We start from the raw sequence: 12113 nt of genomic DNA on the forward strand, positions 1-12113 counted from the left end.
TTATTTTTTTATTGGGTTTATAAATTTTCCCTGCGTCATCTCTCACTCAGTGGGCCATAGAAAGCCTTTTTTTGTTTTATTTGTTTTCTAAATTCTCCCTGAAAAAAATCATTTTATTTTATTTGGTTTCTAAATTCTTCCTGAAAAAATCATTTTATTCTATTATTTTTTTTTCCTAAAGTCTCCCTGAAAAAACAAAAAAAACAAATCAGTGGGAGATTAATATTGCCCTTTCTGCTTGTGTGCCAGTCTTGACTCCTGGGTGTGCCATCTCTCTCTCTCTCTCCAATTGTGGGCCATGGAAAGCCTATTATTTTTTTTAGCTTGATTTGGGTTCCAAAATCTACCTGAAAAAATCACTACATCAATCAGTGGGAGATAAATATTGGCCTCTGGGCTTGTGTGCCACTCCTGACTCCTGTGTGCGTCATCTCTCACTCAGTGGGCCATAGAAAGCCTTTTTTTGTTTTATTTGTTTTCTAAATTCTCCCTGAAAAAAATCATTTTATTTTATTTGGTTTCTAAATTCTTCCTGAAAAAATCATTTTATTCTATTATTTTTTTTTCCTAAAGTCTCCCTGAAAAAAAAAAATAAAAAAAATCAGTGGGAGATTAATATTTACATTTGTGCATCAGTGACAGTCCAGCGTGTGTGGCATCTCTCTCATTTGTTGCCAACAACAACAGAGTGTGTAACATTGTGCCTGATTTTCGTTGTGGTCTCACTCACCTGTAAAGGGGTAGCTAAATCATACTGAAGTTATAGCTCACCGTGTAAGTTGTGTGACAGCAACAAATACCGTTAGTTTGTTTACGTTTTTAAAACAATGAGGAAGTCTGGTGGAAGAGGTCGTGGCCGGGGGCGTTCATTGTCAGCTGGTAATGAGGGTAGTGGTAGTGGTGGAGCATCAGCTGGTCGTGGGAAAAAAAATATTGCACCTAAGTCTGGAGCTGTGGAGCCAGGTTCGTCGTCTGGCTACACAAGGCCTCGAACGCTCCCTTTTCTGGGAGTAGGAAAACCGCTTTTAAAGCCGGAGCAGCAAGAGCAAGTTTTGGCTTATCTTGCTGACTCAGCCTCTAGCTCTTTTGCCTCCTCTCGTGAAACTGGTAAATGTCAAAGCAGCACGTCGTTAGTGGATGTTCACGGTCAGGGACAAGTCGCTTCCTTGTCCTCTTAAGCAAAAACAACAACAGAGAAGAATGCAGCAGGCGACACAACGGGTTACTCCATGGAGCTCTTTACACATACCGTCCCTGGCTTAGAAAGTGAAGCAGTTAACAGTCCATGCCCATTACAAGTTGAATCTGACATGGAGTGCACTGATGCACAGCCACAGCCAGACTACTATGCTGGTCCTTTGACTCAGACCACAACATTGCCCTCGCAGGGTAATGATCAAGAATCAGACCCTGATGAGACTATGTTGCCCCATCACGAACGCTATACCACCGACCGCCACGGTGACACAGACGAAGTTGCACACGAGCTACAAGAAGAGGTAATAGATAGTAACATAGTAACATAGTAACATAGTTAGTAAGGCCGAAAAAAGACATTTGTCCATCCAGTTCAGCCTATATTCCATCATAATAAATCCCCAGATCTACGTCCTTCTACAGAACCTAATAATTGTATGATACAATATTGTTCTGCTCCATGAAGACATCCAGGCCTCTCTTGAACCCCTCGACTGAGTTCGCCATCACCACCTCCTCAGGCAAGCAATTCCAGATTCTCACTGCCCTAACAGTAAAGAATCCTCTTCTATGTTGGTGGAAAAACCTTCTCTCCTCCAGACGCAAAGAATGCCCCCTTGTGCCCGTCACCTTCCTTGGTATAAACAGATCCTCAGCGAGATATTTGTATTGTCCCCTTATATACTTATACATGGTTATTAGATCGCCCCTCAGTCGTCTTTTTTCTAGACTAAATAATCCTAATTTCGCTAATCTATCTGGGTATTGTAGTTCTCCCATCCCCTTTATTAATTTTGTTGCCCTCCTTTGTACTCTCTCTAGTTCCATTATATCCTTCCTGAGCACCGGTGCCCAAAACTGGACACAGTACTCCATGTGCGGTCTAACTAGGGATTTGTACAGAGGCAGTATAATGCTCTCATCATGTGTATCCAGACCTCTTTTAATGCACCCCATGATCCTGTTTGCCTTGGCAGCTGCTGCCTGGCACTGGCTGCTCCAGGTAAGTTTATCATTAACTAGGATCCCCAAGTCCTTCTCCCTGTCAGATTTACCCAGTGGTTTCCCGTTCAGTGTGTAATGGTGATATTGATTCCCTCTTCCCATGTGTATAACCTTACATTTATCATTGTTAAACCTCATCTGCCACCTTTCAGCCCAAGTTTCCAACTTATCCAGATCCATCTGTAGCAGAATACTATCTTCTCTTGTATTAACTGCTTTACATAGTTTTGTATCATCTGCAAATATCGATATTTTACTGTGTAAACCTTCTACCAGATCATTAATGAATATGTTGAAGAGAACAGGTCCCAATACTGACCCCTGCGGTACCCCACTGGTCACAGCGACCCAGTTAGAGACTATACCATTTATAACCACCCTCTGCTTTCTATCACTAAGCCAGTTACTAACCCATTTACACACATTTTCCCCCAGACCAAGCATTCTCATTTTGTGTACCAACCTCTTGTGCGGCACGGTATCAAACGCTTTGGAAAAATCGAGATATACCACGTCCAATGACTCACCGTGGTCCAGCCTATAGCTTACCTCTTCATAAAAACTGATTAGATTGGTTTGACAGGAGCGATTTCTCATAAACCCATGCTGATATGGAGTTAAACAGTTATTCTCATTGAGATAATCCAGAATAACATCCCTCAGAAACCCTTCAAATATTTTACCAACAATAGAGGTTAGACTTACTGGCCTATAATTTCCAGGTTCACTTTTAGAGCCCTTTTTGAATATTGGCACCACATTTGCTATGCGCCAGTCCTGCGGAACAGACCCTGTCGCTATAGAGTCACTAAAAATAAGAAATAATGGTTTATCTATTACATTACTTAGTTCTCTTAGTACTCGTGGGTGTATGCCATCCGGACCCGGAGATTTATCTATTTTAATCTTATTTAGCCGGTTTCGCACCTCTTCTTGGGTTAGATTGGTGACCCTTAATATAGGGTTTTCATTGTTTCTTGGGATTTCACCTAGCATTTCATTTTCCACCGTGAATACCGTGGAGAAGAAGGTGTTTAATATGTTAGCTTTTTCCTCGTCATCTACAACCATTCTTTCCTCACTATTTTTTAAGGGGCCTACATTTTCAGTTTTTATTCTTTTACTATTGATATAGTTGAAGAACAGTTTGGGATTAGTTTTACTCTCCTTAGCAATGTGCTTCTCTGTTTCCTTTTTGGCAGCTTTAATTAGTTTTTTAGATAAAGTATTTTTCTCCCTATAGTTTTTTAGAGCTTCAATGGTGCCATCCTGCTTTAGTAGTGCAAATGCTTTCTTTTTACTGTTAATTGCCTGTCTTACTTCTTTGTTTAGCCACATTGGGTTTTTCCTATTTCTAGTCCTTTTATTCCCACAAGGTATAAACCGCTTACACTGCCTATTTAGGATGTTCTTAAACATTTCCCATTTATTATCTGTATTCTCATTTCTGAGGATATTGTCCCAGTCTACCAGATTAAGGGCATCTCTAAGCTGTTCAAACTTTGCCTTCCTAAAGTTCAATGTTTTTGTGACTCCCTGACAAGTCCCCCTAGTGAAAGACAGGTGAAACTGCACAATATTGTGGTCGCTATTTCCTAAATGCCCAACCACCTGCAGATTTGTTATTCTGTCAGGTCTATTAGATAGTATTAGGTCTAAAAGTGCTGCTCCTCTGGTTGGATTCTGCACCAATTGTGAAAGATAATTTTTCTTGGTTATTAGCAGAAACCTGTTGCCTTTATGCGTTTCACAGGTTTCTGTTTCCCAGTTAATATCCGGGTAGTTAAAGTCCCCCATAACCAGGACCTCATTATGGGTTGCAGCTTCATCTATCTGCTTTAGAAGTAGACTTTCCATGGTTTCTGTTATATTTGGGGGTTTGTAACAGACCCCAATGAGAATTTTGTTACCATTTTTCCCTCCATGAATTTCGACCCATATGGACTCGACATCCTCATTTCCTTCGCTAATATCCTCCCTTAAAGTGGACTTTAGACAAGACTTTACATAGAGACAAACCCCTCCTCCTCTCCGATTTTTACGATCCTTTCTAAACAGACTGTAACCCTGTAAGTTAACTGCCCAGTCATAGCTTTCATCTAACCATGTCTCGGTTATTCCCACTATGTCAAAGTTACCTGTAGATATTTCTGCTTCTAGTTCTTCCATCTTGTTTGTCAGGCTTCTGGCGTTTGCGAGCATGCAGTTTAGAGGATTTTGTTTTGTTCCAATCTCCTCGCTGTGGATTGTTTTAGAAATGTTCTTACCTCCCTTCTGAGTATGTTTTCCTGGGTCTTCTTTGTTCAAGTCTAATGTTTTTCTTCCCGTCCCCTCTTCTTCTAGTTTAACGCCCTCCTGATGAGTGTAGCGAGTCTTCTGGCGAATGTGTGTTTCCCAGGTTTGTTGAGGTGTAGTCCGTCTCTGGCGAGGAGTCCATCATACCAGTAATTCACACCGTGGTCCAGGAATCCAAATCCTTGTTGTCTGCACCATCGTCTTAGCCAGTTGTTTGCATCAAGGATCCTGTTCCATCTCCTGGTGCCATGCCCGTCTACTGGAAGGATAGAAGAAAAAACTACCTGTGCATCCAGTTCCTTTACTTTCTTCCCCAACTCTTCAAAGTCCTTGCAGATTGTCGGTAGGTCCTTCCTTGCCGTGTCATTGGTGCCAACATGTATCAGAAGAAATGGGTGGACGTCCTTGGAGCTGAAGAGCTTTGGTATCCTATCGGTCACATCCTTGATCATCGCACCTGGAAGGCAGCATACTTCTCTTGCAGTTATGTCCGGTCTGCAGATGGCTGCTTCTGTGCCTCTCAGTAGTGAGTCTCCCACCACCACCACTCTTCGTTGCTTCTTGGCTGTACTTTTTGCTGTCACTTGTTGCTGTGTGCCCTTTTCTTTTTTGCTTGCTGGTATTGCTTCATTCTTAGGTGTGCCATCTTCATCCTCTACAAAGATTTGATATCGGTTCTTCAGTTGTGTGGTTGGTGATTTCTCCATGGTCTTCTTGCTTCTTTTGGTCACATGCTTCCACTCATCTGCTTTTGGAGGTTCTCTGACACTTTTTGCACCTTCTGTGACCAGTAGAGATGCTTCTGTTCTGTCTAGAAAGTCTTCATTCTCTTTGATGAGTTTCAAAGTTGCTATTCTTTCTTCCAGACCCCGCACCTTTTCTTCTAAAAGGGCCACTAGTCTACACTTCTGACAGGTGAAATTGGATTCTTCTTCTGGTCGATCTGTGAACATGTAGCACATGCTGCAGCTCACCATGTAGGTTGTCACATCTGCCATGTTGCTCCTAGATCCTGCTGACTTGCTGTGTGTTTTCCTTCTTGTGTAATCTACTCAGCCAAGCTCTCTTGCAATAATGTCCTACAGGCAAAAATTAGCCTCCTGAAGCTTGAATCCCTGGTTTGGTGATGCTTTCGAAGCAGCTGGTCCCGGCTGTACCCAACGATCTTCTAGCTTAGGGAGACTTCGCTTCTCCCAGAAGGCACCTGGAATATGCAAATTAGCCCCCTGAAGCTTGAATCTCTGGTTTGGTGATGCTTTCGAAGCAGCTGGTCCCGGCTGTACCCAACGATCTTCTAGCTTAGGGAGACTTCGCTTCTCCCAGAAGGCACCTGGAATATGCAAATTAGCCTCCTGAAGCTTGAATCCCTGGTTTGGTGATGCTTTCGAAGCAGCTGGTGCCGGCTGTACCCAGTTCTTGACCCTGATTGGCAGCCATTGGGGAAACAGGGTGCAGGCGGCAGCAGTTCTGAAGCGGAGGAGGAGGGGCCGCAGCAGGCATCAACATCGCAACAGGTTCCATCTGCCGGGCCCGTATCTTGCCCAAAACGCGTGGCAAAGCCAAAACCTGTTGGAGGACAGCGTGGCCATCCGGTTAAAGCTCAGTCTGCAATGCCTGAAAAGGTATCCGATGCTAGAAAGAGTGCAGTCTGGCATTTTTTTAAACAACATCCAATTGATCAGCGCAAAGTCATCTGTCAAAAATGTTCAACTACCTTAAGCAGAGGACAGAATCTGAAAAGTCTCAATACAAGTTGCATGCATAGACATTTAACCACCATGCATTTGCAAGCCTGGACTAACTACCAAACGTCCCTTAAGGTTGTAGCACCCTCGGCCAATGAAGCTAGTCAGCAACGCAACATCCCTTCCGGCAGTGTAGGGCCACCATTTTCCGCACCACCTGCAGTATCTGTGCAGGTTTCTTTGCCAGGCCAAAGCAGTCAGGGTCAGGGAATCACCAGTTTCGTAGTAGGAAACACTGCATCTAGGGCACCGGCGGCAACAATACCATCTCCCACCATCTCTCAGTCTGCCATGTCCACCGGCACCCACGCTAGTTCTACGATCTCCAGCTCTCCAGTCCAGCTCACCCTACATGAGACTATGGTTAGAAAAAGGAAGTACTTAGCCTCGCATCCGCGTACACAGGGTTTGAACGCCCACATAGCTAGACTAATCTCGTTAGAGATGATGCCCTACCGGTTAGTTGAAAGCGAAGCTTTCAAAGCCCTGATGGACTACGCTGTACCACGCTACGAGCTACCCAGTCGACACTTTTTTTCTAGAAAAGCCATCCCAGTCCTCCACCAGCATGTTAAAGAGCGCATCGTCCATGCACTCAGGCAATCTGTGAGCACAAAGGTGCACCTGACAACAGATGCATGGACCAGTAGGCATGGCCAGGGACGTTACGTGTCCATCACGGCACACTGGGTGAATGTTGTGGATGCAGGGTCCACAGGGGACAGCAAGTTTGGGACAGTTCTGCCTAGCCCACAGTCTAGGAAACAGTTGGCTGTAGCCGTTCGCACCCCCTCCTCCTCCTCTTCGTCCTCCTGCAGAAGCGAGAGCTCGTCCACAGACCGCAGTCGCACAACCACTCCATCCGCAGCTGCCACTGTTGCACACCAGGTCTCCCATTATGGGGCAGCTACTGGCAAACGTCAGCAGGCTGTATTGGCTATGAAGTGTTTGGGCGATAACAGACACACCGCGGAAGTTCTGTCCGAGTTCTTGCAGAAAGAAACGCAGTCGTGGCTGGGCACTGTAGATCTTGAGGCAGGCAAGGTAGTGAGTGATAACGGAAGGAATTTCATGGCTGCCATCTCCCTTTCCCAACTGAAACACATTCCTTGCCTGGCTCACACCTTAAACCTGGTGGTGCAGTGCTTCCTGAAAAGTTATCCGGGGTTATCCGACCTGCTCCTCAAAGTGCGTGGACTTTGCTCACATATCCGCCGTTCGCCCGTACACTCCAGCCGTATGCAGACCTATCAGCGTTCTTTGAACCTTCCCCAGCATCGCCTAATCATAGACGTTGCAACAAGGTGGAACTCAACACTGCACATGCTTCAGAGACTGTGCGAACAGAGGCGGGCTGTTATGTTTTTGTGGGAGGATACACATACACGAGCAGGCAGTAGGATGGCAGACATGGAGTTGTCAGGTGTGCAGTGGTCGAAGATTCAAGACATGTGTCAAGTCCTTCAGTGTTTTGAGGAATGCACACGGCTGGTTAGTGCAGACAACACCATAATAAGCATGAGCATCCCCCTAATGCGTCTGCTGATGCAAAGTTTGACGCACATAAAGGATCAGGCGTCTGCAGCTGAGGAAGAGGAAAGCCTTGATGACAGTCAGCCATTGTCTGGCCAGGGCAGTGTACAGGACGAGTTAGCGGGCGAAGAGGAGGAGGAGGACGAGGAGGATGATATTTTTAATGAGGAAGCTTTTCCGGGGCCACTGGAAATTGGTGGCGCGGCAAGGCCGGGTTCTGGTTTTTGGAGGGACACAAGTGACGTGGATTTGCCTGAAACTGCCCCTCAACCAAGCACAACCGCAGATTTGAGAACTGGAACTTTGGCCCACATGGCGGATTATGCCTTACGTATCCTCAAAAGGGACACACGCATAACTAAAATGATGAACGATGACGATTACTGGTTGGCCTGCCTCCTTGATCCTCGCTATAAAGGCAAATTGCAAAATATAATGCCACATGAGAACTTGGAACTAATATTAGCAACCAAACAATCAACTCTTGTTGACCGTTTGCTTCTGGCATTCCCTGCACACAGCGCCCGTGATCGTTCTCACACGAGCTGCAGGGGCCATCAGACCAGAGGAGTTAGAGGGGCAGAAATCAGAAGTGGCGTTGGCCAGAGGGGTTTTCTGACCAGGTTGTGGAGTGATTTTGCTATGACCGCAGACAGGACAGGTACTGCAGCATCAATTCAAAGTGACAGGAGACAACATTTGTCCAGTATGGTTACAAACTATTTTTCATCCCTTATCGATGTTCTCCCTCAACCGTCATTCCCATTTGATTACTGGGCATCAAAATTAGACACCTGGCCAGAATTGGCAGAATATGCATTGCAGGAGCTTGCTTGCCCGGCAGCTAGTGTCCTATCAGAAAGAGTATTCAGTGCTGCAGGTTCAATACTAACAGAAAAAAGGACTCGACTGGCTACCCAAAATGTAGATGATCTAACCTTCATTAAAATGAACCACAACTGGATTTCGAAATCTTTTGCCCCACCTTGCCCGGCTGACACCTAGCTTTCCTATGAAAAGGTCTTGCCTGTGGACTATTCTGAATGCCTTTTCCAATCTCGTAATTTTCTGCACCTGATTGTCCAGCATACGACATGTTTACACCTCACTAAATGGCCAAACTCCCCACACGGGGCCGTGGTATCGACACTTGGCGACAGCACCCGTGAGAGTGCTGTTTGTCTGAAGAGGTGGGTGTGCCCGCTTTTGGTCGACGGCACTGCCACTGGGTCCCTCCTAGTACAATAAAGTGTCTCTGGCGGTGGTGGTGCGCACCCAACGTCAGACACACCGTTGTAATATGAGGGGCCCTGGGCCTGTACCGCCGGCCACAAGACAGTTCCCCCCCCCCCAGCTCAAACAGTGCTCTACCACTTGCAAAATTATCTCACAGCTCCACCAATGTTTAGTCTATGCGCTGACATCCTTCAATGCCTGCCACTGACAATACCATTGTATTGACATTTTTGTTATGTTAGGCCTTCGAAGCCTGTCTGCGGTCACTCCTTCCACTATGCCTCCACTGACCACACCACTGCTGCCCGTGTACCCCTGGAACCAATTTAAAATTGCCTACAGCCAGCCCAATTTTTTTATTTTAGGCCTTCGATGCCTGTCTGCGGTCCGTTCTTTCTACTACTACTACACTGACCAGGCCACTGCTGCCCGTGTACCCCTGGAACCAATTTAAAATTGCCTACAGCCATGTGTTATTATTTTAGGCCTTCGATGCCTGTCTGCGGTCACTCCTTACAATATGCCTCCACTGACCACACCACTGCTGCCCGTGTACCCCTGGAACCAATTTAAAATTGCCTACAGCCAGCCGAATTTTTTTATTTTAGGCCTTTGATGCCTGTCTGTGGTCCGTTCTTTCTACTACTACTACACTGACCAGGCCACTGCTGCCCGTGTACCCCTGGAACCAATTTAAAATTGCCTACAGCCATGTGTTATTATTTTAGGCCTTCGATGCCTGTCTGCGGTCACTCCTTCCACTAGGCCTCCACTGACCACACCACTGCTGCCCGTGTACCCCTGGAACCAATTTAAAATTGCCTACAGCCAGCCCAATTTTTTTATTTTAGGCCTTCGATGCCTGTCTGCGGTCACTCCTTCCACTAGGCCTCCACTGACCACACCACTGCTGCCCGTGTACCCCTGGAACCAATTTAAAATTGCCTACAGCCAGCCCAATTATTTTATTTTAGGCCTTCGATGCCTGTCTGCGGTCCATTCTTTCTACTACTACTACACTGACCAGGCCACTGCTGCCCGTGTATCCCTGGAACCAATTTAAAATTGCCTACAGCCATGTGTTATTATTTTAGGCCTTCGATGCCTGTCTGCGGTCACTCCTTCCACTAGGCCTCCACTGACCACACCACTGCTGCCCATATACCCCTGGAACCAATTTAAAATTGCCTACAGCCAGCCCAATTTTTTTATTTTAGGCCTTTGATGCCTGTCTGCGGTCCGTTCTTTCTACTACTACTACACTGACCAGGCCACTGCTGCCCGTGTACCCCTGGAACCAATTTAAAATTGCCTACAGCCAGCCCAATTTTTTTATTTTAGGCCTTCGATGCCTGTCTGCGGTCACTCCTTCCACTAGGCCTCCACTGACCACACCACTGCTGCCCGTATACCCCTGGAACCAATTAAAAAAATTGGGCTGGCTGTAGGCAATTTTAATTTTAGGCCTTCGATGCCTGTCTGCGGTCCGTTCTTTCTACTACTACTACACTGACCAGGCCACTGCTGCCCGTGTTCCCCTGGAACCAATTTAAAATTGCCAACAGCAATGTGTTACTATGTTAGGCCTTCGATGCCTGTTTGCGGTCACTCCTTCCAATAGTTCTCCACTGACCAGACCAATGCTGGCCGTGTACCCCTGGAACCCAGCTGAAAGTGCATGTAGCCTCCTTTTTTTCTTTGTTTTATATTTAGAAAGCCCAGATTAACTACGCTGTGCAACGGTTCAAGCTACCCAGTCGACATTTCTTTTGCGAGAAAAGCCATCCCAGCCCTCCACCGGCATGAAAAAGTCTGCACTGTCATAGCACTCAAGCAATCAAACAGTAGAAAGGTGCACCTGACAAGAGACGCATGGACCAGTAGGCATGTCCACAAAAAGTTACGTGTCCATTACGGCGCACTGAGTTAATGTGTTGGATGCATGGTCCACAGGGGACAGCCTACAAAGTCTGTCTGCAGTCCCTAATTTCAATTTTCCTCCGCTGACCACACCACTGCTGCCCATGTACCCCTGGAACCAATTTTACAGTGTCTACAGCCTAATTTTGTTATGTTAGGCCTACTACGCCTGTCTGCGGTCCCTCCTTCCAATACTCGTCCACTGACCACACCACTGCTGCCCGTGGACCCCTGGAACCTATTTTTAATTGCATAGAGCATCCATTTTTTAATAGTAGGCGTACAAAGTCTGTCTGCGGTCCACTATTGAAATTGTCCTCCACTGCCCAGAGCACTGCTGCTTGTGTACCCCTGTAACTTTTTTAAGCTGCACTGAGCCACATTTTTGGGTTAAGTCCTACTACCTGTGTCTGTCTGCGCCACTCAATTCAGCTGTGTTCCTTTGAAAAAAGCTGAGCGTCAATAGTCTTGTTTTCAGCCTCTAGGAATTTTAAAACTGCATTGGGGGTACAACTTTGGTAGGGCCTACTAACGGTGTCTGCCTCCCCAAGGTGTGCCCCAGGTTTCCTCGCCATTGCTTCGATCTTAATGCTCTCGTTTAGTAGTTGTTGGAAACTACACTGCATTAGGCCTCCAAATTGGGTATGGGGTGTAGAGAGATGGTGTGTTCCACTCCAAGGTGTTCTCCAGGTTGCCTTTCCTGAGCTTCGATCTTCCGACTCTCGTTTAGTAGTTGTTGGAAACTACGCTGCATTAGGCCTACAAATTGGGTATGGGGTGTAGAGAGATGGTGTGTTCCACTCCAAGGTGTTCCCCAGGTTTCCTCGCCAATGCTTCGATCTTCATGCTCTCGTTTAGTAGTTGTTGGAAACTACACTGCATTAGGCCTACAAATTGGGTATGGGGTGTAGAGAGATGGTGTGTTCCACTCCAAGGTGTTCTCCAGGTTGCCTTTCCTGAGCTTCGATCTTCCGGCTCTCGTTTAGTAGTTGATGGAAACTACACTGAATTAGGCCTACAAATTGGGTATGGGGTGTAGAGAGATGGTGTGTTCCACTCCAAGGTGTTCTCCAGGTTGCCTTTCCTGAGCTTCGATCTTCCGGCTCTCGTTTAGTAGTTCTTGGAAACTACACTGCATTAGGCCTACAAATTGGGTATGGGGTGTAGAGAGATGGTGTGTTC

This window comes from Ranitomeya imitator, chromosome 5, assembly GCF_032444005.1.
Source record: "Ranitomeya imitator isolate aRanImi1 chromosome 5, aRanImi1.pri, whole genome shotgun sequence".
Taxonomy (NCBI): Eukaryota; Metazoa; Chordata; class Amphibia; order Anura; family Dendrobatidae; genus Ranitomeya; species Ranitomeya imitator.